This window comes from Ambystoma mexicanum, chromosome 2q, assembly GCF_040938575.1.
Source record: "Ambystoma mexicanum isolate Mex_15411 chromosome 2q, UKY_AmexF1_1, whole genome shotgun sequence".
NCBI classification, from domain to species: domain Eukaryota; kingdom Metazoa; phylum Chordata; class Amphibia; order Caudata; family Ambystomatidae; genus Ambystoma; species Ambystoma mexicanum.
In genome coordinates this window covers 42,421,241-42,444,335 of record NC_090924.1, presented here as the reverse complement: position 1 = coordinate 42,444,335, position 23,095 = coordinate 42,421,241, and positions in this window count along the sequence as shown.

The window sequence follows — 23,095 nt, the reverse complement described above, 5'->3', positions numbered from 1 at the left end:
AGTGGGGGCCTGGTGGAGGGTGGCCCACAGTGCTGGGGGTGGGGGTGCTGGGAGACATGAGTTGGACATGAGTGGGGGCCTGCTGGAGGGTGCCCCACAATGCTGGGGGGTGGGGGTGCAGGGGGACATGAGTGGGGGCCTGGTGGAGGGTGCCCCACAGTGCTGGGGGGTGGGGGTGCAGGGGGACATGAGTTGGACATGAGTGGGGGCCTGGTGGAGGGTGCCCCACAGTGCTGGGGGGGTGGGGGTGCAGGGGGACATGAGTGGGGGCCTGGTGGAGGGTGGCCCACAGTGCTGGGGGGTGGGGGTGCAGGGGGACATGAGTTGGACAGGAGTGGGGGCCTGGTGGAGGGTGCCCCACAGTGCTGGGGGGTGGGGGTGAAGGGGGACATGAGTGGGGGCCTGGTGGAGGGTGGCCCACAGTGCTGGGGGGTGGAGGTGCAGGGGGACACGAGTTGGACATGAGTGGGGGCCTGGTGGAGGGTGCCCCACAATGCTGGGGGTGGGGGTGCAGGGGGACATGAGTTGGACATGAGTGGGGGCCTGGTGGAGGGTGCCCCACAGTGCTGGGGGGTGGGGGTGCAGGGGGACATGAGTTGGACATGAGTGGGGGCCTGGTGGAGGGTGCCCCACAGTGCTGGGGGGTGGGGGTGCTGGGAGACATGAGTGGGGGCCTGGTGGAGGGTGGCCCACAGTGCTGGGGGGTGGGGGTGCTGGGAGACATGAGTGGGGGCCTGGTGGAGGGTGCCCCACAGTGCTGGGGGGTGGGGGTGCAGGGGGACATGAGTTGGACATGTGTGGGGGCCTGGTGGAGGGTGCCCCACAGTGCTGGGGGGTGGGGGTGCAGGGGAACATGAGTTGGACATGAGTGGGGGCCTGATGGAGGGTGCCCCACAGTGCTGGGGGTTGGGGGTGCAGGAGGACATGAGTGGGGGCCTGGTGGAGGGTGGCCCACAGTGCTGGGGGTGGGGTTGCAGAGGGACATGAGTTGAACATGAGTGGGGGCCTGGTGGAGGGTGGCCCACAGTGCTGGGGGGTGGGGGTGCAGGGGGACATGAGTTGGACATGAGTGGGGGCCTGGTGGAGGGTGCCCCACAGTGCTGGGGGGTGGGGGTGCTGGGAGACATGAGTGGGGGCCTGGTGGAGGGTGCCCCACAGTGCTGGGTGGTGGGGGTGCTGGGAGACATGAGTGGGGGTCTGGTGGAGGGTGGCCCATAGTGCTGGGGGGTGATGGTGCTGGGAGACATGAGTGGGGGCCTGGTGGAGGGTGGCCCAGAGTGCTGGGGGCTGGGGGTGCTGGGAGACATGAGACATTCGTACCCTAGTGCTCTAGCAAGGCTGTATGTGACCCCTGGGGGAAGATGACGGGTCACACAATGCACAGGCACCCCGAAAAAGGGAGATAATGTGCACGCAACCCCTCCTAGACCACGTGCGTGGAAAAAAAACCTGCACTACGCTGTGGCACCCAGAAACACAAAAATGAACGTATGCGTGTCACACGCAGCCTAGACTGACCTCTGAAGGGGTAGGCAACACACGGGGCAAGCACAGATGTCAAATACGTGCGCGACTCACCGTCTGCCAGGAAAAATCGTGTGAAAAATACGCGCGTATGCGCGTTGGCAACACCCCCGCCAAAAGAAGAATTGTACGCTGTCTGAGGAGACAGGACAACAGGAGAAGTGAACGCTGTTTGAGGAAACAGACCCAGGAAAAAGACAAGAAGACAAAAAGCTGTCAGAGGTAACAGGAAGTACGGACTTGGAATGCCGTGAAGTAAATCGCGTGTGAACCGACAAGAAGTACAGATTTCACCCACTCGCTCTCCACGAAAAGCACGTACAAGGAAATGGCATTCTACATATACTTCTTAAACATGCCCACACGTCCAGCGTCACTTCAGCGTGTACGCGCTAAGGCCCCATCCTCCAATTACACGAGCTGACACTCTGACGTCATGTCGGGCACTGCAACATCTGGCACCACTGACAACCCCCGGCCAGAGAGGCAGAGGGGCACCAGCTTCACTGCCACCGAAGTTGGTGTGCTGGTGAAGCAAATCCGGGGGCAGTATGATACCCTGTTCGGAAGTTTGTGCGCCGACAAGGAAGGACGGATTCGGATCTGGACGGACATCGTGACTGCCATCAACACGGAGGGGGTGGCAGTCCGCGACTTCCAACATGTCAAGAAGCGCTGGGAGGACTTCAGGTCCAGGACCCTCAACAAGGCCCGGCGCCTCTTGAAGGCAGCGGATGCTAAGGGGCGCCGGGGCCACTTGTCGGACGATCAGATGAGGGTCCTGGAACGCATATCCCCAGCGCTCCACGTCCAGGTCCTTGAGAGGCAGACCCGTGTGGAGTCGAGCGGTAACTGTACATGCATCATGATTGTAACCTGTGCTTGTGGTGATGTGCCAGTAGTGTGCAGGTTGCACATGTGTTTGTATGGGGCCAAGTATGGGTGGGGGTGTACAGGGCCGTGAGGCTAACACATGCAAGGGCTGTCATGTGTGAGACATGGATGGTGCTTGTGTGTGTAGGCTTGCATGCCAAATGCAGTTGTGTGGGCACACATATTTGGATGAATGTGTATGTAAGTAGGCATGTTCGTGATGTCACACATGGATGTTGTTTTCAGCTGTATGTATCAGCACTGTGTACATGTGCATGTGTGTGTATTTGACAAGGGTGCAACAGTGATGCAACATGGATGCATGTGACAGCGGGATGTGGAAGCCTGATTGGCAGATGTGACATGGATGCCGATCTGAACACTGCGACAGTTGGCAGAGGTGTACACATGCATGCAAGTGTGGTGGTGTGTGTACATGTGTAGTGCACTCCCTGTGTTGCATGTGATGTCTGGCTCACATTTGCCTGCTCATGCTGTTGTATGTGTATGGATGGTGCTGACAGTTGTGATATGGCTGTGGTATGGTTCATGTGTGCAAGTTGAAATGACATGTGTGTTGGCGATTGTGATGCCATGTCTGAGGTTTGCCAATGCCACTCATGTACAACTGTCATGTGTGTATGTGTCCATTGTACAGTGCCCTGATGCCTGTGTTTTATTTCTCCCTGTCTGCAGCGTCAACTGCTGAAGAGGGCAGAGAAGGTGCTGTGGAGCACAGCGGCGGGGATCGCACTGCCAGCCGGAGACGCAAGGCCCGGCTCCCCTCCCAGGTTGTGATCTCGTCGGGGAGTGAGGAGTCCGGTGCCGCATCCCAGGCCGCAGCTGCCGGGGGGAGGTCCAAGAGGCGGAGGTCGGAGTTGGACTCCTCGGCAGCAGAAGGGGCAGCTGGGACCCAACAGGGCCCAACGGGGGAAGATGGCACGGAGTCATCCAGGTTGGTGGGGGGTTTGGTGGAGGAGGCCGTGCAAGCAACAGAGATGGGGTCTGGAGGTGGGGATTCCACTGGTGCTAGTGGTGCAGTGCAGGACCAGGGACAGGAGGCAGCACAGGCTGCCGCGGAGGTGCCTGTGTGCAATCCTGTCCCTGATCCTGTCACTGCATCATCTTGCACCAGCAGGGATGCCCACGTCCAGACCCGTTTTCAGGCAGGGGATGAGCTCACAACAACTGGCCTTCCTCTGCCTGCTGACGTGGCTATCTGGGTCCGGGTTGAGCCTGTCCTGACTGGTGTGGCGTTGCCTCAACGGGCCATGCAAGGTGACCTGCAGTCTTTTCATGAGGAGACTGCACGTCATCTCGAATGGCTTGTTGACCGCGTCAGCCTACTGGGACAGGTCACCTAGGCTGGATTCCTCCGTTTGATGGGGCTTGCTCAGACCCCCTCCTCAACTGAACCCCCTATGCGCCAGTCGTCCACCGTGCCATCTTCCCACCCATTAGTCACCTGGGTGCCCTGTGGAGCTGCCTCTGACGGTGCGGCCAGGCTGGTGGAGGAGGCATCCCTGCCACAGTCAGGAGTCGGACATCCAGCAGGGGTGGCCACATCAACGACTGCACCCCAGCCGGTGGAGGATGTGCAGGCAGCAGGAGCCAGGGCACGGGCACAGGCACAGCAGCAGCAGCAACGAGGTGGGAGCCATGATGGCTCGGGGCCTTCGACATCGGAGGGGCAGGCATCGGCCGGAGGGCAGGAGGACCCAGGACGGGAAGTGTCTTCCGTGTGGCAGTGGTTGGGCCACGCAATAGATGCGGAGCAGCAGCGGGCGGAAGAGGCAAGGCTCACGATGGTCAGGGCGGAGAACTCCATGCGGAGGGCCCTGAGGCGGGGGCGAGTGCCTCGAGGCAATCCGCAGGGAGTTGGAGCTGAACATGTCGACGGCCTTGCGGACCCTCAGGGCCATGGAGGAGGACCGCCTCCGGGACATTGAGCACGAGTTCGATAATGACCTGGCCCGGAACATCCCGAAGTGAGCCGTCGGACTGGCCCACTGCCCTTGTAAATAGTTCTGTAGTTAGTGTTAGGTTTCCTTTGGTTTTGCATTTTTTTTTTGACCTTTTGGACAATGGGCCACATTTTTGTATATAGTTTTTTTATTAGGTAGTGTTATTACATAGGTTTCATTTCTTCTGTTGGGATGATGGACCCTGGATTGTTTATCTGTATATAGTTGACTGTTGAATTTTCTATTTTGTTTTTATGATTTACCCATGGAGCAATGGTTTTCGATTTTAATTTTCCATTGGATTTACTTTTGTGAACTGTGACTTTGGACACCTTTCCTTTGGATTATGATTTGTGGTTTTACATTATTTTACGGACATGCTGCTTTCTTTTTTTTAATTCCCATTTTCGTTTGTTTATTTTTGATTCAATTTATGTTGCTTTTAATACATATTTTTTCTTCAAACTTCAATGTGTAGTATCATCTCATTGGTTTCATGCATATCATGATATGGGTTTTGACATTCACTGACACCCATTGTGTGTATGTGACGGACATGTGTTCATTTACAAACTTGCCATTGGGGTTGTATCATGTAATTGCCATTTCTAAGTGGGTGGATGCAATACTCGGGTGGGTGTTTGGCATTTGGAGGCTGCCCATAAGGCCCAGGGATCTAGATTGTGATGACATGCTGGCTGGGGGACATGTGTGGAGGCCTGCTGGCAGGTGCCCCTGACTGGTGGGAGGTGGGGGTACAGGGGGACATGAGTGGGGGCCTGGTGGAGGGTGGCCCACAGTGCTGGGGGTGGGGGTGCTGGGAGACATGAGTTGGACATGAGTGGGGGCCTGCTGGAGGGTGCCCCACAATGCTGGGGGGTGGGGGTGCAGGGGGACATGAGTGGGGGCCTGGTGGAGGGTGCCCCACGGTGCTGGGGGGTGGGGGTGCAGGGGGACATGAGTTGGACATGAGTGGGGGCCTGGTGGAGGGTGCCCCACAGTGCTGGGGGGGTGGGGGTGCAGGGGGACATGAGTGGGGGCCTGGTGGAGGGTGGCCCACAGTGCTGGGGGGTGGGGGTGCAGGGGGACATGAGTTGGACAGGAGTGGGGGCCTGGTGGAGGGTGCCCCACAGTGCTGGGGGGTGGGGGTGAAGGGGGACATGAGTGGGGGCCTGGTGGAGGGTGGCCCACAGTGCTGGGGGGTGGAGGTGCAGGGGGACACGAGTTGGACATGAGTGGGGGCCTGGTGGAGGGTGCCCCACAATGCTGGGGGTGGGGGTGCAGGGGGACATGAGTTGGACATGAGTGGGGGCCTGGTGGAGGGTGCCCCACAGTGCTGGGGGGTGGGGGTGCAGGGGGACATGAGTTGGACATGAGTGGGGGCCTGGTGGAGGGTGCCCCACAGTGCTGGGGGGTGGGGGTGCTGGGAGACATGAGTGGGGGCCTGGTGGAGGGTGGCCCACAGTGCTGGGGGGTGGGGGTGCTGGGAGACATGAGTGGGGGCCTGGTGGAGGGTGCCCCACAGTGCTGGGGGGTGGGGGTGCAGGGGGACATGAGTTGGACATGTGTGGGGGCCTGGTGGAGGGTGCCCCACAGTGCTGGGGGGTGGGGGTGCAGGGGAACATGAGTTGGACATGAGTGGGGGCCTGATGGAGGGTGCCCCACAGTGCTGGGGGTTGGGGGTGCAGGAGGACATGAGTGGGGGCCTGGTGGAGGGTGGCCCACAGTGCTGGGGGTGGGGTTGCAGAGGGACATGAGTTGAACATGAGTGGGGGCCTGGTGGAGGGTGGCCCACAGTGCTGGGGGGTGGGGGTGCAGGGGGACATGAGTTGGACATGAGTGGGGGCCTGGTGGAGGGTGCCCCACAGTGCTGGGGGGTGGGGGTGCTGGGAGACATGAGTGGGGGCCTGGTGGAGGGTGCCCCACAGTGCTGGGTGGTGGGGGTGCTGGGAGACATGAGTGGGGGTCTGGTGGAGGGTGGCCCATAGTGCTGGGGGGTGATGGTGCTGGGAGACATGAGTGGGGGCCTGGTGGAGGGTGGCCCAGAGTGCTGGGGGCTGGGGGTGCTGGGAGACATGAGACATTCGTACCCTAGTGCTCTAGCAAGGCTGTATGTGACCCCTGGGGGAAGATGACGGGTCACACAATGCACAGGCACCCCGAAAAAGGGAGATAATGTGCACGCAACCCCTCCTAGACCACGTGCGTGGAAAAAAAACCTGCACTACGCTGTGGCACCCAGAAACACAAAAATGAACGTATGCGTGTCACACGCAGCCTAGACTGACCTCTGAAGGGGTAGGCAACACACGGGGCAAGCACAGATGTCAAATACGTGCGCGACTCACCGTCTGCCAGGAAAAATCGTGTGAAAAATACGCGCGTATGCGCGTTGGCAACACCCCCGCCAAAAGAAGAATTGTACGCTGTCTGAGGAGACAGGACAACAGGAGAAGTGAACGCTGTTTGAGGAAACAGACCCAGGAAAAAGACAAGAAGACAAAAAGCTGTCAGAGGTAACAGGAAGTACGGACTTGGAATGCCGTGAAGTAAATCGCGTGTGAACCGACAAGAAGTACAGATTTCACCCACTCGCTCTCCACGAAAAGCACGTACAAGGAAATGGCATTCTACACATACTTCTTAAACATGCCCACACGTCCAGCGTCACTTCAGCGTGTACGCGCTAAGGCCCCATCCTCCAATTACACGAGCTGACACTCTGACGTCATGTCGGGCACTGCAACATCTGGCACCACTGACAACCCCCGGCCAGAGAGGCAGAGGGGCACCAGCTTCACTGCCACCGAAGTTGGTGTGCTGGTGAAGCAAATCCGGGGGCAGTATGATACCCTGTTCGGAAGTTTGTGCGCCGACAAGGAAGGACGGATTCGGATCTGGACGGACATCGTGACTGCCATCAACACGGAGGGGGTGGCAGTCCGCGACTTCCAACATGTCAAGAAGCGCTGGGAGGACTTCAGGTCCAGGACCCTCAACAAGGCCCGGCGCCTCTTGAAGGCAGCGGATGCTAAGGGGCGCCGGGGCCACTTGTCGGACGATCAGATGAGGGTCCTGGAACGCATATCCCCAGCGCTCCACGTCCAGGTCCTTGAGAGGCAGACCCGTGTGGAGTCGAGCGGTAACTGTACATGCATCATGATTGTAACCTGTGCTTGTGGTGATGTGCCAGTAGTGTGCAGGTTGCACATGTGTTTGTATGGGGCCAAGTATGGGTGGGGGTGTACAGGGCCGTGAGGCTAACACATGCAAGGGCTGTCATGTGTGAGACATGGATGGTGCTTGTGTGTGTAGGCTTGCATGCCAAATGCAGTTGTGTGGGCACACATATTTGGATGAATGTGTATGTAAGTAGGCATGTTCGTGATGTCACACATGGATGTTGTTTTCAGCTGTATGTATCAGCACTGTGTACATGTGCATGTGTGTGTATTTGACAAGGGTGCAACAGTGATGCAACATGGATGCATGTGACAGCGGGATGTGGAAGCCTGATTGGCAGATGTGACATGGATGCCGATCTGAACACTGCGACAGTTGGCAGAGGTGTACACATGCATGCAAGTGTGGTGGTGTGTGTACATGTGTAGTGCACTCCCTGTGTTGCATGTGATGTCTGGCTCACATTTGCCTGCTCATGCTGTTGTATGTGTATGGATGGTGCTGACAGTTGTGATATGGCTGTGGTATGGTTCATGTGTGCAAGTTGAAATGACATGTGTGTTGGCGATTGTGATGCCATGTCTGAGGTTTGCCAATGCCACTCATGTACAACTGTCATGTGTGTATGTGTCCATTGTACAGTGCCCTGATGCCTGTGTTTTATTTCTCCCTGTCTGCAGCGTCAACTGCTGAAGAGGGCAGAGAAGGTGCTGTGGAGCACAGCGGCGGGGATCGCACTGCCAGCCGGAGACGCAAGGCCCGGCTCCCCTCCCAGGTTGTGATCTCGTCGGGGAGTGAGGAGTCCGGTGCCGCATCCCAGGCCGCAGCTGCCGGGGGGAGGTCCAAGAGGCGGAGGTCGGAGTTGGACTCCTCGGCAGCAGAAGGGGCAGCTGGGACCCAACAGGGCCCAACGGGGGAAGATGGCACGGAGTCATCCAGGTTGGTGGGGGGTTTGGTGGAGGAGGCCGTGCAAGCAACAGAGATGGGGTCTGGAGGTGGGGATTCCACTGGTGCTAGTGGTGCAGTGCAGGACCAGGGACAGGAGGCAGCACAGGCTGCCGCGGAGGTGCCTGTGTGCAATCCTGTCCCTGATCCTGTCACTGCATCATCTTGCACCAGCAGGATGCCCACGTCCAGACCCGTTTTCAGGCAGGGGATGAGCTCACAACAACTGGCCTTCCTCTGCCTGCTGACGTGGCTATCTGGGTCCGGGTTGAGCCTGTCCTGACTGGTGTGGCGTTGCCTCAACGGGCCATGCAAGGTGACCTGCAGTCTTTTCATGAGGAGACTGCACGTCATCTCGAATGGCTTGTTGACCGCGTCAGCCTACTGGGACAGGTCACCTAGGCTGGATTCCTCCGTTTGATGGGGCTTGCTCAGACCCCCTCCTCAACTGAACCCCCTATGCGCCAGTCGTCCACCGTGCCATCTTCCCACCCATTAGTCACCTGGGTGCCCTGTGGAGCTGCCTCTGACGGTGCGGCCAGGCTGGTGGAGGAGGCATCCCTGCCACAGTCAGGAGTCGGACATCCAGCAGGGGTGGCCACATCAACGACTGCACCCCAGCCGGTGGAGGATGTGCAGGCAGCAGGAGCCAGGGCACGGGCACAGGCACAGCAGCAGCAGCAACGAGGTGGGAGCCATGATGGCTCGGGGCCTTCGACATCGGAGGGGCAGGCATCGGCCGGAGGGCAGGAGGACCCAGGACGGGAAGTGTCTTCCGTGTGGCAGTGGTTGGGCCACGCAATAGATGCGGAGCAGCAGCGGGCGGAAGAGGCAAGGCTCACGATGGTCAGGGCGGAGAACTCCATGCGGAGGGCCCTGAGGCGGGGGCGAGTGCCTCGAGGCAATCCGCAGGGAGTTGGAGCTGAACATGTCGACGGCCTTGCGGACCCTCAGGGCCATGGAGGAGGACCGCCTCCGGGACATTGAGCACGAGTTCGATAATGACCTGGCCCGGAACATCCCGAAGTGAGCCGTCGGACTGGCCCACTGCCCTTGTAAATAGTTCTGTAGTTAGTGTTAGGTTTCCTTTGGTTTTGCATTTTTTTTTTGACCTTTTGGACAATGGGCCACATTTTTGTATATAGTTTTTTTATTAGGTAGTGTTATTACATAGGTTTCATTTCTTCTGTTGGGATGATGGACCCTGGATTGTTTATCTGTATATAGTTGACTGTTGAATTTTCTATTTTGTTTTTATGATTTACCCATGGAGCAATGGTTTTCGATTTTAATTTTCCATTGGATTTACTTTTGTGAACTGTGACTTTGGACACCTTTCCTTTGGATTATGATTTGTGGTTTTACATTATTTTACGGACATGCTGCTTTCTTTTTTTTAATTCCCATTTTCGTTTGTTTATTTTTGATTCAATTTATGTTGCTTTTAATACATATTTTTTCTTCAAACTTCAATGTGTAGTATCATCTCATTGGTTTCATGCATATCATGATATGGGTTTTGACATTCACTGACACCCATTGTGTGTATGTGACGGACATGTGTTCATTTACAAACTTGCCATTGGGGTTGTATCATGTAATTGCCATTTCTAAGTGGGTGGATGCAATACTCGGGTGGGTGTTTGGCATTTGGAGGCTGCCCATAAGGCCCAGGGATCTAGATTGTGATGACATGCTGGCTGGGGGACATGTGTGGAGGCCTGCTGGCAGGTGCCCCTGACTGGTGGGAGGTGGGGGTACAGGGGGACATGAGTGGGGGCCTGGTGGAGGGTGGCCCACAGTGCTGGGGGTGGGGGTGCTGGGAGACATGAGTTGGACATGAGTGGGGGCCTGCTGGAGGGTGCCCCACAATGCTGGGGGGTGGGGGTGCAGGGGGACATGAGTGGGGGCCTGGTGGAGGGTGCCCCACAGTGCTGGGGGGTGGGGGTGCAGGGGGACATGAGTTGGACATGAGTGGGGGCCTGGTGGAGGGTGCCCCACAGTGCTGGGGGGGTGGGGGTGCAGGGGGACATGAGTGGGGGCCTGGTGGAGGGTGGCCCACAGTGCTGGGGGGTGGGGGTGCAGGGGGACATGAGTTGGACAGGAGTGGGGGCCTGGTGGAGGGTGCCCCACAGTGCTGGGGGGTGGGGGTGAAGGGGGACATGAGTGGGGGCCTGGTGGAGGGTGGCCCACAGTGCTGGGGGGTGGAGGTGCAGGGGGACACGAGTTGGACATGAGTGGGGGCCTGGTGGAGGGTGCCCCACAATGCTGGGGGTGGGGGTGCAGGGGGACATGAGTTGGACATGAGTGGGGGCCTGGTGGAGGGTGCCCCACAGTGCTGGGGGGTGGGGGTGCAGGGGGACATGAGTTGGACATGAGTGGGGGCCTGGTGGAGGGTGCCCCACAGTGCTGGGGGGTGGGGGTGCTGGGAGACATGAGTGGGGGCCTGGTGGAGGGTGGCCCACAGTGCTGGGGGGTGGGGGTGCTGGGAGACATGAGTGGGGGCCTGGTGGAGGGTGCCCCACAGTGCTGGGGGGTGGGGGTGCAGGGGGACATGAGTTGGACATGTGTGGGGGCCTGGTGGAGGGTGCCCCACAGTGCTGGGGGGTGGGGGTGCAGGGGAACATGAGTTGGACATGAGTGGGGGCCTGATGGAGGGTGCCCCACAGTGCTGGGGGTTGGGGGTGCAGGAGGACATGAGTGGGGGCCTGGTGGAGGGTGGCCCACAGTGCTGGGGGTGGGGTTGCAGAGGGACATGAGTTGAACATGAGTGGGGGCCTGGTGGAGGGTGGCCCACAGTGCTGGGGGGTGGGGGTGCAGGGGGACATGAGTTGGACATGAGTGGGGGCCTGGTGGAGGGTGCCCCACAGTGCTGGGGGGTGGGGGTGCTGGGAGACATGAGTGGGGGCCTGGTGGAGGGTGCCCCACAGTGCTGGGTGGTGGGGGTGCTGGGAGACATGAGTGGGGGTCTGGTGGAGGGTGGCCCATAGTGCTGGGGGGTGATGGTGCTGGGAGACATGAGTGGGGGCCTGGTGGAGGGTGGCCCAGAGTGCTGGGGGCTGGGGGTGCTGGGAGACATGAGACATTCGTACCCTAGTGCTCTAGCAAGGCTGTATGTGACCCCTGGGGGAAGATGACGGGTCACACAATGCACAGGCACCCCGAAAAAGGGAGATAATGTGCACGCAACCCCTCCTAGACCACGTGCGTGGAAAAAAAACCTGCACTACGCTGTGGCACCCAGAAACACAAAAATGAACGTATGCGTGTCACACGCAGCCTAGACTGACCTCTGAAGGGGTAGGCAACACACGGGGCAAGCACAGATGTCAAATACGTGCGCGACTCACCGTCTGCCAGGAAAAATCGTGTGAAAAATACGCGCGTATGCGCGTTGGCAACACCCCCGCCAAAAGAAGAATTGTACGCTGTCTGAGGAGACAGGACAACAGGAGAAGTGAACGCTGTTTGAGGAAACAGACCCAGGAAAAAGACAAGAAGACAAAAAGCTGTCAGAGGTAACAGGAAGTACGGACTTGGAATGCCGTGAAGTAAATCGCGTGTGAACCGACAAGAAGTACAGATTTCACCCACTCGCTCTCCACGAAAAGCACGTACAAGGAAATGGCATTCTACACATACTTCTTAAACATGCCCACACGTCCAGCGTCACTTCAGCGTGTACGCGCTAAGGCCCCATCCTCCAATTACACGAGCTGACACTCTGACGTCATGTCGGGCACTGCAACATCTGGCACCACTGACAACCCCCGGCCAGAGAGGCAGAGGGGCACCAGCTTCACTGCCACCGAAGTTGGTGTGCTGGTGAAGCAAATCCGGGGGCAGTATGATACCCTGTTCGGAAGTTTGTGCGCCGACAAGGAAGGACGGATTCGGATCTGGACGGACATCGTGACTGCCATCAACGCGGAGGGGGTGGCAGTCCGCGACTTCCAACATGTCAAGAAGCGCTGGGAGGACTTCAGGTCCAGGACCCTCAACAAGGCCCGGCGCCTCTTGAAGGCAGCGGATGCTAAGGGGCGCCGGGGCCACTTGTCGGACGATCAGATGAGGGTCCTGGAACGCATATCCCCAGCGCTCCACGTCCAGGTCCTTGAGAGGCAGACCCGTGTGGAGTCGAGCGGTAACTGTACATGCATCATGATTGTAACCTGTGCTTGTGGTGATGTGCCAGTAGTGTGCAGGTTGCACATGTGTTTGTATGGGGCCAAGTATGGGTGGGGGTGTACAGGGCCGTGAGGCTAACACATGCAAGGGCTGTCATGTGTGAGACATGGATGGTGCTTGTGTGTGTAGGCTTGCATGCCAAATGCAGTTGTGTGGGCACACATATTTGGATGAATGTGTATGTAAGTAGGCATGTTCGTGATGTCACACATGGATGTTGTTTTCAGCTGTATGTATCAGCACTGTGTACATGTGCATGTGTGTGTATTTGACAAGGGTGCAACAGTGATGCAACATGGATGCATGTGACAGCGGGATGTGGAAGCCTGATTGGCAGATGTGACATGGATGCCGATCTGAACACTGCGACAGTTGGCAGAGGTGTACACATGCATGCAAGTGTGGTGGTGTGTGTACATGTGTAGTGCACTCCCTGTGTTGCATGTGATGTCTGGCTCACATTTGCCTGCTCATGCTGTTGTATGTGTATGGATGGTGCTGACAGTTGTGATATGGCTGTGGTATGGTTCATGTGTGCAAGTTGAAATGACATGTGTGTTGGCGATTGTGATGCCATGTCTGAGGTTTGCCAATGCCACTCATGTACAACTGTCATGTGTGTATGTGTCCATTGTACAGTGCCCTGATGCCTGTGTTTTATTTCTCCCTGTCTGCAGCGTCAACTGCTGAAGAGGGCAGAGAAGGTGCTGTGGAGCACAGCGGCGGGGATCGCACTGCCAGCCGGAGACGCAAGGCCCGGCTCCCCTCCCAGGTTGTGATCTCGTCGGGGAGTGAGGAGTCCGGTGCCGCATCCCAGGCCGCAGCTGCCGGGGGGAGGTCCAAGAGGCGGAGGTCGGAGTTGGACTCCTCGGCAGCAGAAGGGGCAGCTGGGACCCAACAGGGCCCAACGGGGGAAGATGGCACGGAGTCATCCAGGTTGGTGGGGGGTTTGGTGGAGGAGGCCGTGCAAGCAACAGAGATGGGGTCTGGAGGTGGGGATTCCACTGGTGCTAGTGGTGCAGTGCAGGACCAGGGACAGGAGGCAGCACAGGCTGCCGCGGAGGTGCCTGTGTGCAATCCTGTCCCTGATCCTGTCACTGCATCATCTTGCACCAGCAGGGATGCCCACGTCCAGACCCGTTTTCAGGCAGGGGATGAGCTCACAACAACTGGCCTTCCTCTGCCTGCTGACGTGGCTATCTGGGTCCGGGTTGAGCCTGTCCTGACTGGTGTGGCGTTGCCTCAACGGGCCATGCAAGGTGACCTGCAGTCTTTTCATGAGGAGACTGCACGTCATCTCGAATGGCTTGTTGACCGCGTCAGCCTACTGGGACAGGTCACCTAGGCTGGATTCCTCCGTTTGATGGGGCTTGCTCAGACCCCCTCCTCAACTGAACCCCCTATGCGCCAGTCGTCCACCGTGCCATCTTCCCACCCATTAGTCACCTGGGTGCCCTGTGGAGCTGCCTCTGACGGTGCGGCCAGGCTGGTGGAGGAGGCATCCCTGCCACAGTCAGGAGTCGGACATCCAGCAGGGGTGGCCACATCAACGACTGCACCCCAGCCGGTGGAGGATGTGCAGGCAGCAGGAGCCAGGGCACGGGCACAGGCACAGCAGCAGCAGCAACGAGGTGGGAGCCATGATGGCTCGGGGCCTTCGACATCGGAGGGGCAGGCATCGGCCGGAGGGCAGGAGGACCCAGGACGGGAAGTGTCTTCCGTGTGGCAGTGGTTGGGCCACGCAATAGATGCGGAGCAGCAGCGGGCGGAAGAGGCAAGGCTCACGATGGTCAGGGCGGAGAACTCCATGCGGAGGGCCCTGAGGCGGGGGCGAGTGCCTCGAGGCAATCCGCAGGGAGTTGGAGCTGAACATGTCGACGGCCTTGCGGACCCTCAGGGCCATGGAGGAGGACCGCCTCCGGGACATTGAGCACGAGTTCGATAATGACCTGGCCCGGAACATCCCGAAGTGAGCCGTCGGACTGGCCCACTGCCCTTGTAAATAGTTCTGTAGTTAGTGTTAGGTTTCCTTTGGTTTTGCATTTTTTTTTTGACCTTTTGGACAATGGGCCACATTTTTGTATATAGTTTTTTTATTAGGTAGTGTTATTACATAGGTTTCATTTCTTCTGTTGGGATGATGGACCCTGGATTGTTTATCTGTATATAGTTGACTGTTGAATTTTCTATTTTGTTTTTATGATTTACCCATGGAGCAATGGTTTTCGATTTTAATTTTCCATTGGATTTACTTTTGTGAACTGTGACTTTGGACACCTTTCCTTTGGATTATGATTTGTGGTTTTACATTATTTTACGGACATGCTGCTTTCTTTTTTTTAATTCCCATTTTCGTTTGTTTATTTTTGATTCAATTTATGTTGCTTTTAATACATATTTTTTCTTCAAACTTCAATGTGTAGTATCATCTCATTGGTTTCATGCATATCATGATATGGGTTTTGACATTCACTGACACCCATTGTGTGTATGTGACGGACATGTGTTCATTTACAAACTTGCCATTGGGGTTGTATCATGTAATTGCCATTTCTAAGTGGGTGGATGCAATACTCGGGTGGGTGTTTGGCATTTGGAGGCTGCCCATAAGGCCCAGGGATCTAGATTGTGATGACATGCTGGCTGGGGGACATGTGTGGAGGCCTGCTGGCAGGTGCCCCTGACTGGTGGGAGGTGGGGGTACAGGGGGACATGAGTGGGGGCCTGGTGGAGGGTGGCCCACAGTGCTGGGGGTGGGGGTGCTGGGAGACATGAGTTGGACATGAGTGGGGGCCTGCTGGAGGGTGCCCCACAATGCTGGGGGGTGGGGGTGCAGGGGGACATGAGTGGGGGCCTGGTGGAGGGTGCCCCACAGTGCTGGGGGGTGGGGGTGCAGGGGGACATGAGTTGGACATGAGTGGGGGCCTGGTGGAGGGTGCCCCACAGTGCTGGGGGGGTGGGGGTGCAGGGGGACATGAGTGGGGGCCTGGTGGAGGGTGGCGCACAGTGCTGGGGGGTGGGGGTGCAGGGGGACATGAGTTGGACAGGAGTGGGGGCCTGGTGGAGGGTGCCCCACAGTGCTGGGGGGTGGGGGTGAAGGGGGACATGAGTGGGGGCCTGGTGGAGGGTGGCCCACAGTGCTGGGGGGTGGAGGTGCAGGGGGACACGAGTTGGACATGAGTGGGGGCCTGGTGGAGGGTGCCCCACAATGCTGGGGGTGGGGGTGCAGGGGGACATGAGTTGGACATGAGTGGGGGCCTGGTGGAGGGTGCCCCACAGTGCTGGGGGGTGGGGGTGCAGGGGGACATGAGTTGGACATGAGTGGGGGCCTGGTGGAGGGTGCCCCACAGTGCTGGGGGGTGGGGGTGCTGGGAGACATGAGTGGGGGCCTGGTGGAGGGTGGCCCACAGTGCTGGGGGGTGGGGGTGCTGGGAGACATGAGTGGGGGCCTGGTGGAGGGTGCCCCACAGTGCTGGGGGGTGGGGGTGCAGGGGGACATGAGTTGGACATGTGTGGGGGCCTGGTGGAGGGTGCCCCACAGTGCTGGGGGGTGGGGGTGCAGGGGAACATGAGTTGGACATGAGTGGGGGCCTGATGGAGGGTGCCCCACAGTGCTGGGGGTTGGGGGTGCAGGAGGACATGAGTGGGGGCCTGGTGGAGGGTGGCCCACAGTGCTGGGGGTGGGGTTGCAGAGGGACATGAGTTGAACATGAGTGGGGGCCTGGTGGAGGGTGGCCCACAGTGCTGGGGGGTGGGGGTGCAGGGGGACATGAGTTGGACATGAGTGGGGGCCTGGTGGAGGGTGCCCCACAGTGCTGGGGGGTGGGGGTGCTGGGAGACATGAGTGGGGGCCTGGTGGAGGGTGCCCCACAGTGCTGGGTGGTGGGGGTGCTGGGAGACATGAGTGGGGGTCTGGTGGAGGGTGGCCCATAGTGCTGGGGGGTGATGGTGCTGGGAGACATGAGTGGGGGCCTGGTGGAGGGTGGCCCAGAGTGCTGGGGGCTGGGGGTGCTGGGAGACATGAGTGGGGGCCTGGTGGAGGGTGCCCCACAGTGCTGGGGGGTGGGAGTGCTGGGAGACATGAGTGGGGGCCTGGTGGAGGATGGCCCACAGTGCTGGGGCGTGGGGGTGCTGGCAGACATGAGTTGGACATGAGTGGGGCATAGTGGAGGGTGCCCCACAGTGCTGGGGGTGGGGGTGCAGGGGGAGATGAGTTGGATATGAGTGGGGGCCTGGTGGAGGGTGCCCCACAGTGCTGGGGGGTGGGGGTGCTGGGAGACATGAGTGGGGGCCTGGTGGAGGGTGGCCCAGAGTGCTGGGGGCTGGGGGTGCTGGGAGACATGAGTGGGGGCCTGGTGGAGGGTGCCCCACAGTGCTGGGGGGTGGGAGTGCTGGGAGACATGAGTGGGGGCCTCGTGGAGGATGGCCCACAGTGCTGGGGCGTGGGGGTGCTGGGAGACATGAGTTGGACATGAGTGGGGCATAGTGGAGGGTGCCCCACAGTGCTGGGGGTGGGGGTGCAGGGGGAGATGAGTTGGACATGAGTGGGGGCCTGGTGGAGGGTGTCCCACAGTGCTGGGGGGTGGGGGTGCAGGGGGACATGAGTTGGACATGAGTGGGGGCCTGGTGGAGGGTGCCCCACAGTGCTGGGGGGTGGAGGTGCTGGGAGACATGAGTGGGGGCCTGGTGGAGGGTGGCCCACCGTGCTGGGGGGTGGGGGTGCTGGGAGACATGAGTGGGGGCCTGGTGGAGGGTGCCCCACAGTGCTGGGGGGTGGGGGTGCAGGGGGACATGAGTTGGACATGAGTGGGGGCCTGGTGGAGGGTGCTCCACAGTCCTGGGGGGTGGGGATGCAGGGGGACATGAGTGGAGGCCTGGTGGAGGGTGCCCCACAGTGCTGGGGGGTGGGGGTGCAGGGGGACATGAGTAGGGGCCTGGTGGAGGGTGGCCCACAGTGCTGGGGGGTGGGGGCGCAGGGGGGCATGAGTGGGGGCCTGGTGGAGGGTGCCCCTGGATGCTGGGGGGTGGGGATGCAGGGGGACATGCGTTGGCGGGCAGTAGTGCAAGGTAACATGTGGGTTGGCTGGGGGGCATGGGCATGGTGGATGGGCTGCCTGCGGGACATGTGCAGGGTAGTCCCCTGTGGTGTGGGCTGCCTGCAGGGGCCGTGGAGGGTGTCGAGTGAACAGCTGGGAGGACCCACAAGGACGATTCACGTGTAGGCATGCCCGGCACCCCCGGAATACTCGTAGGCTGCTGGATTCGTGTGTGGAATTTCCCTTGCACCTTGGAATGCACGTACCCTGCTGAAATTGCGTGTGAAACTTCACGCGCACCCCGAAATACGCGCACCACGGACAATCACGTGTGGAACTTCCCGCGCACCTTGGAATACACATACCCTGCTGAAATCGCGTGTGGAACTTCCCGCGCACCCCGAAATATACGTACCCAGGGCAATCGCGTGTGGTACTTCCCGCGCACCTTGGAATACACGTACCCTGCTGAAATTGCGTGTGGAACTTCCCGCGCACCCGAAATACATGCACCACAGACAATCACGTGTGGAACTTCCCGCGCACCTTGGAATACACATACCCTGCTGAAATCGCGTGTGGAACTTCCCGCACACCCCGAAATACACGTACCCAGGGCAATCGCGTGTGGAACTTCCCACGCACCCTGAAATACACGTGCCCAGGGCAACCGCGTGTGGTACTTCACACGCACCTTGGAATACACGTACCCTGCTGAAATCGCGAGTGGAACTTCCCGCGCACCCCAAAATACACGTACCCAGGGCAATCGCATGTGGAACTTCCCACGAACCCCGTAATACACTAACCCTGCTGATATTGCGTGTCAGACTACACGCGCAACCCTGATATACACGTACACAGGCGAATCACACTGCTGAGGGGTTGGGGGGGTGGTAGAAAGGAGTGGGGGCCTGGTGGAGGGTGCCCCTGGATGCTGGGGGGTGGTGGTGCTGGGAGACATGAGTGTGGGCCTGGTGGAGGGTGCCCCACAGTGCTGGGGGGTGGGGGCGCAGGGGGACATGAGTTGGACATGTGTGGGGGCCTGCTGGCAGGTGCCCCACAGTGCTGGGGGTGAGGGTGCTGGGAGACATGCGTTGTTGAACAGTAGTGCAAGATGACATGTGGCTTGGCTGGGGGGCATGGCCATGGTGGATGGGCTGCCTGCAGGACATGAGCAGGGGTGAAGGGTAGTCCCCCGTGGTGTGAGCTGGCTGCAGGGGCCGTGCAGGGTGTAGAGGGAACACCTGGGAGGACCCACACGGCCAATTCACGTGTAGTGCTCCCCGCGCACACCTGAAATACACGTGCCCTGGTGGAATCGCGTGTGATACTTCCTGCGCACCCCTGAAATACACGTACCCTGATGGAATCGCGTGTGATACTTACTGTGCACCCCTGAAATGCACGTACCCTGCTGATTTTGCGTGTGATACTTCCCGCGCACCCCTGGAATACACGTGTCCTGATGGAATCGCGTGTGTTACTTCACGCGCACCCCTGATGTACAAGTACCCAGGACAATCGCGTGTGAAACTTCCCGCGAACCACTGAAATACACGTTCCCTGCTTGGCATTTGCTGTTTGGCAGCCCTGTGAACTGGTCCAGGGTTGGCGCAGCCCTTTGCGATGAATTGGGAATTTTTATGGTGGCTTTTCCTTGCGCGAGGGCGTTCTTGGGGGCTCAACTGGCGCTGCTGCAGGGTCGCTGCGCCACTCTGTGCCACGGCTGGTTTTGGAGGCTGAAATCCATGAATACGCTGTGCGATGAAATGGATTTTATCGCACGCGGCTGGCACAGTGTATCGCACGGGAACACTGTGCGCCAGCCGCGTGTGCCACTTTTGTGCGAAATTCTATGAATTACCCTGTCTATCTCCAACTCAGCTGGTTTGGAGAAAACATAAAAATTATCTTTAAACTGTAGAGTAATGCTTAAACATAACCTTGACATAGTGCATGGACTAGTTAATGGAGCTCTTGGTACAGTTGTTGTCTTTCAAACATACCCACATGACAACAACATTCAGTTTGTCAATATTCTCTTTGAGAAAATATCAGAAGTAAAAAGGATAGGCTTCTCAACAGCTCGATTCCTTTTTTTCAAAGACATGTATTTACGCAGAGAACAATTTTCTCTAACTTTAGCATACGCAGTCACCATTCACAAATCAGAAGGTCTTACCTTAGATAAAGCATTGATAGGTATTGGGAACACTGTCTTTAAAGAAGGCATGAGCTACGCAGCACTATCATGCTTACGTACACTTGACGGTCTATTTCTAATCACTTTGATGCACGTAAAGTAAACACTGATATTCCTTGCATTTTAGAACACAATAGACTACATTCACTATTCACCCCATCTAAAAACCTATCCTGTTCCACAAAAAGCAAAATGTTATAAACGAAAATTACTTCAAACAGAAATGCAACAGGATCTCACTGCAAATCCTCCAAAGAGCGTAAAAGAAGCTAATACTTCATCAATTACTACAACCAAAGAAGAATCTATTACTCAAAGTAACTTAGGTACTTCTTCAAAGAAGCAACACACACTCCGAAGAAATTACTTGGACACAGAACTATCTGGTCCATTCAAATTTTCAAATATAACTAGTGTAAATTGCTACGCAAATGTAGCAATAAATATTCTGTTCCATTTGCCACCAATTGTTGGACAATATTTACCTACACAATACAGACCAATTGTGTTTGCAAATGTTAGTCCTTCATAGAAATGCAAGCAACAATCATGACAACACATACAGTATTCATGGAATAAGACAAGAATTGGACTACTGTACTGGAATGGTGAAATTCACTACAAACTAATACAAGTACTGGAAAACAAAAGAATACTGTCACCGGGGTCGGTGATATCTTCGTCCGACAGTGTAGATTCTGAGATCTCCCCCTCCCCCGACTCCTCACCTTCTTCTTCCTTCCAAGAACCCTTCTTTTCCTTTCTTCGTGATCGCACCTTTTTTTTATGTAGATAGGGACGGCCCCGGGAGGAAGCCACCGTGCCCCCCAAGAGGGGAGACCAGGGGGCCCCTCCCCCGGGATCGACCAAGAGGGGAAAAAGCCCTTAGGCACAAAAAACCCCTGTGTTATCGTTGGGTGCCTTGGAGGTGTGGAACCAGGAATCCTTGAAGGGTGAGAGCTGGTGGAAAGTGTCGGGAGGCAACACGTGGAGTGAATCCCCCCAGAGCACAGGCAGTCCAGTAAGCGGTCCGAGGATCTGGTACACGAGGCTAGAAGTGGAAGTAACAAAACGGCAAGCAAAGGCAGTCCAGGGGAACCGGCCGAAGTCTGGTACACGGAAGGTCACAGCAACAATCCTGAAGGTAGGCGCGAGCAAGTCCAATGGACAAGGCAGGGAACTGGCACACGGAAGGTACGGAGCAGAGTGAGAGGAAGTAGGAAACAGAAGAACGGAGTAAGCGGAACAGACAAGAGGAGGAAAAGCGGTAAGTGAAGATGTGAAGGAGGGAGGGTAAGCAAGTTGGAAGGAGGGCAGAGGAGGCGGGCGAGTTAAACAAAGCCAAGGGAGCGAGAGAAAGGCAGATAGAACCAGCGGAAGGATGAAGGAAGAACAGAGGGGAGCCGGACTGGGCACGAGGACCCGACCGGCGGAAAAGCTAGTAACCAGGAAGATAGCAACAGGTAGCAAGCAACTCAGGGCTAACGGACGAAACCGGAAGCGTTGCAACACATCCGTGACCCGGAAGTGACCGGTTAAAAACACCGGGTCGCGGAGCACCCAACCAATAGGAACAGAAGGAAAGTAAAACCAGGAAACAGGGGGCGTGGCCGAAAGCTGCCGGCGAACGGGACTAAGTTCCGCGTCGCCAGCGGCTCCATAGACGCCAGGAACTCGGCGGCATGAGAGTATGCCCCCTCATATAAGCTCCTCCCCCTGGTTTCCCTGGATGAAAGAAGTGGTACTTGCGAAGTAAGACAGGAGCATTAATGTGTGTGATGGGTTCCCAAGAGTTTTCTGATGAAGGGTAGCCCTTCCATTTAACCAAATATTCCAGCCTGCCCTTATGATACCTGGAGTCACAGAGTTGGGCGACCTCATATTCCGCCCGAGTGGAACCCTGAGGAATCGGGGCCTGTCTAACCTGTCATGCCCATCTGTCAACATGAAATGACTTGAGTTGAGAGTCATGGAAAGCAGGGTGGACCCTTTTGAGGTTGTTGGGTAATTTTAAGCGAAAAGCCACAGGGTTGATCTTCTGTATGATCTCGTAGGGCCCTAGATACTTGGGAGATAACTGGGAGGGATGTACCCAACGAGGTAAATATCTAGTGGAGAGCATGACTCTGGTACCCACATCCCATCCTGGTACAGGTCTACGGTGTTTGTTGACTTGAATGCAATATTGAGCTTGGGCTGACTTAAGGCCTTCTTCTACCTTCTTATGTGTCTCTCTAAGGAGGGAGAGGGAAGAATCTACCGATGGTATGCTAGTAGAGAGGCCCGAGACAGGAAGAATGGAGCGAGGGTGAAAACCATAAGTACCAAAAAAAGGACTGAACCCCAGAGCGGCATGTGTGGAGTTATTGTAAGAGAATTCAGCTAGAGGGAGTAGCGTGCACCAGTTGTCTTGTTGGGAGTTGATAAAGCACCTTAAGTACTGTTCCAGGGTTCCGTTCAGGCGTTCAGTTTGCCCATTGGATTGCGGATGGAATTCAGAGGTGAGAGCTCTTTCGATACCCAGTCTGACACACAGTGCCTTCCAGAACCTGGAGGTGTACTGACTACCCCGGTCTGAAATTATCTTGTTAGGTAGACCGTGTAACCGGAATATGTCTTGGAGAAACACTTCTGCCATCTTGGCTGCAGTAGGAACACCAGGCAATGGGGAGAAGTGAGCCAATTTGGTAAATGAATCCACTACTACCATGACGCAGGTGCATCCTTGAGACGGGGGCAAATCCACTATAAAATCCGTAGAGATTGTGCTCCAAGGACCCTTAGGTACAGCACTTGGTTCCAGTAGACCAATTGGTCGTTTACGGGATGACTTACTCTGCAGACAGACGATACATGACTGAACGTACCGATCTACATCCCTTCTCATCATAGGCCAGTAGAAATGTCTTTGAAGGTAGTCGAGAGTGCCAGCCACTCCCCTGTGTCCTGCTAGTTTAGAATCATGACACCAGGCAAGTGCTGTCTTGCGGAAAGCCGGTTTGGGTAGATAGAGTTTTCCTCCGACAAGGTAAAGGCTGTTCCTGACTTCATAGGCCAAATCCTTAGAATGTCTTTCCACTTCAAAACGACCTCCAGAATACTCCTGTACCTGCTGAAGGAATTTAGAAATAATTCCGATAGTCCTGGCTGGGGAAACATCCGTTCAAGGGGCGTAT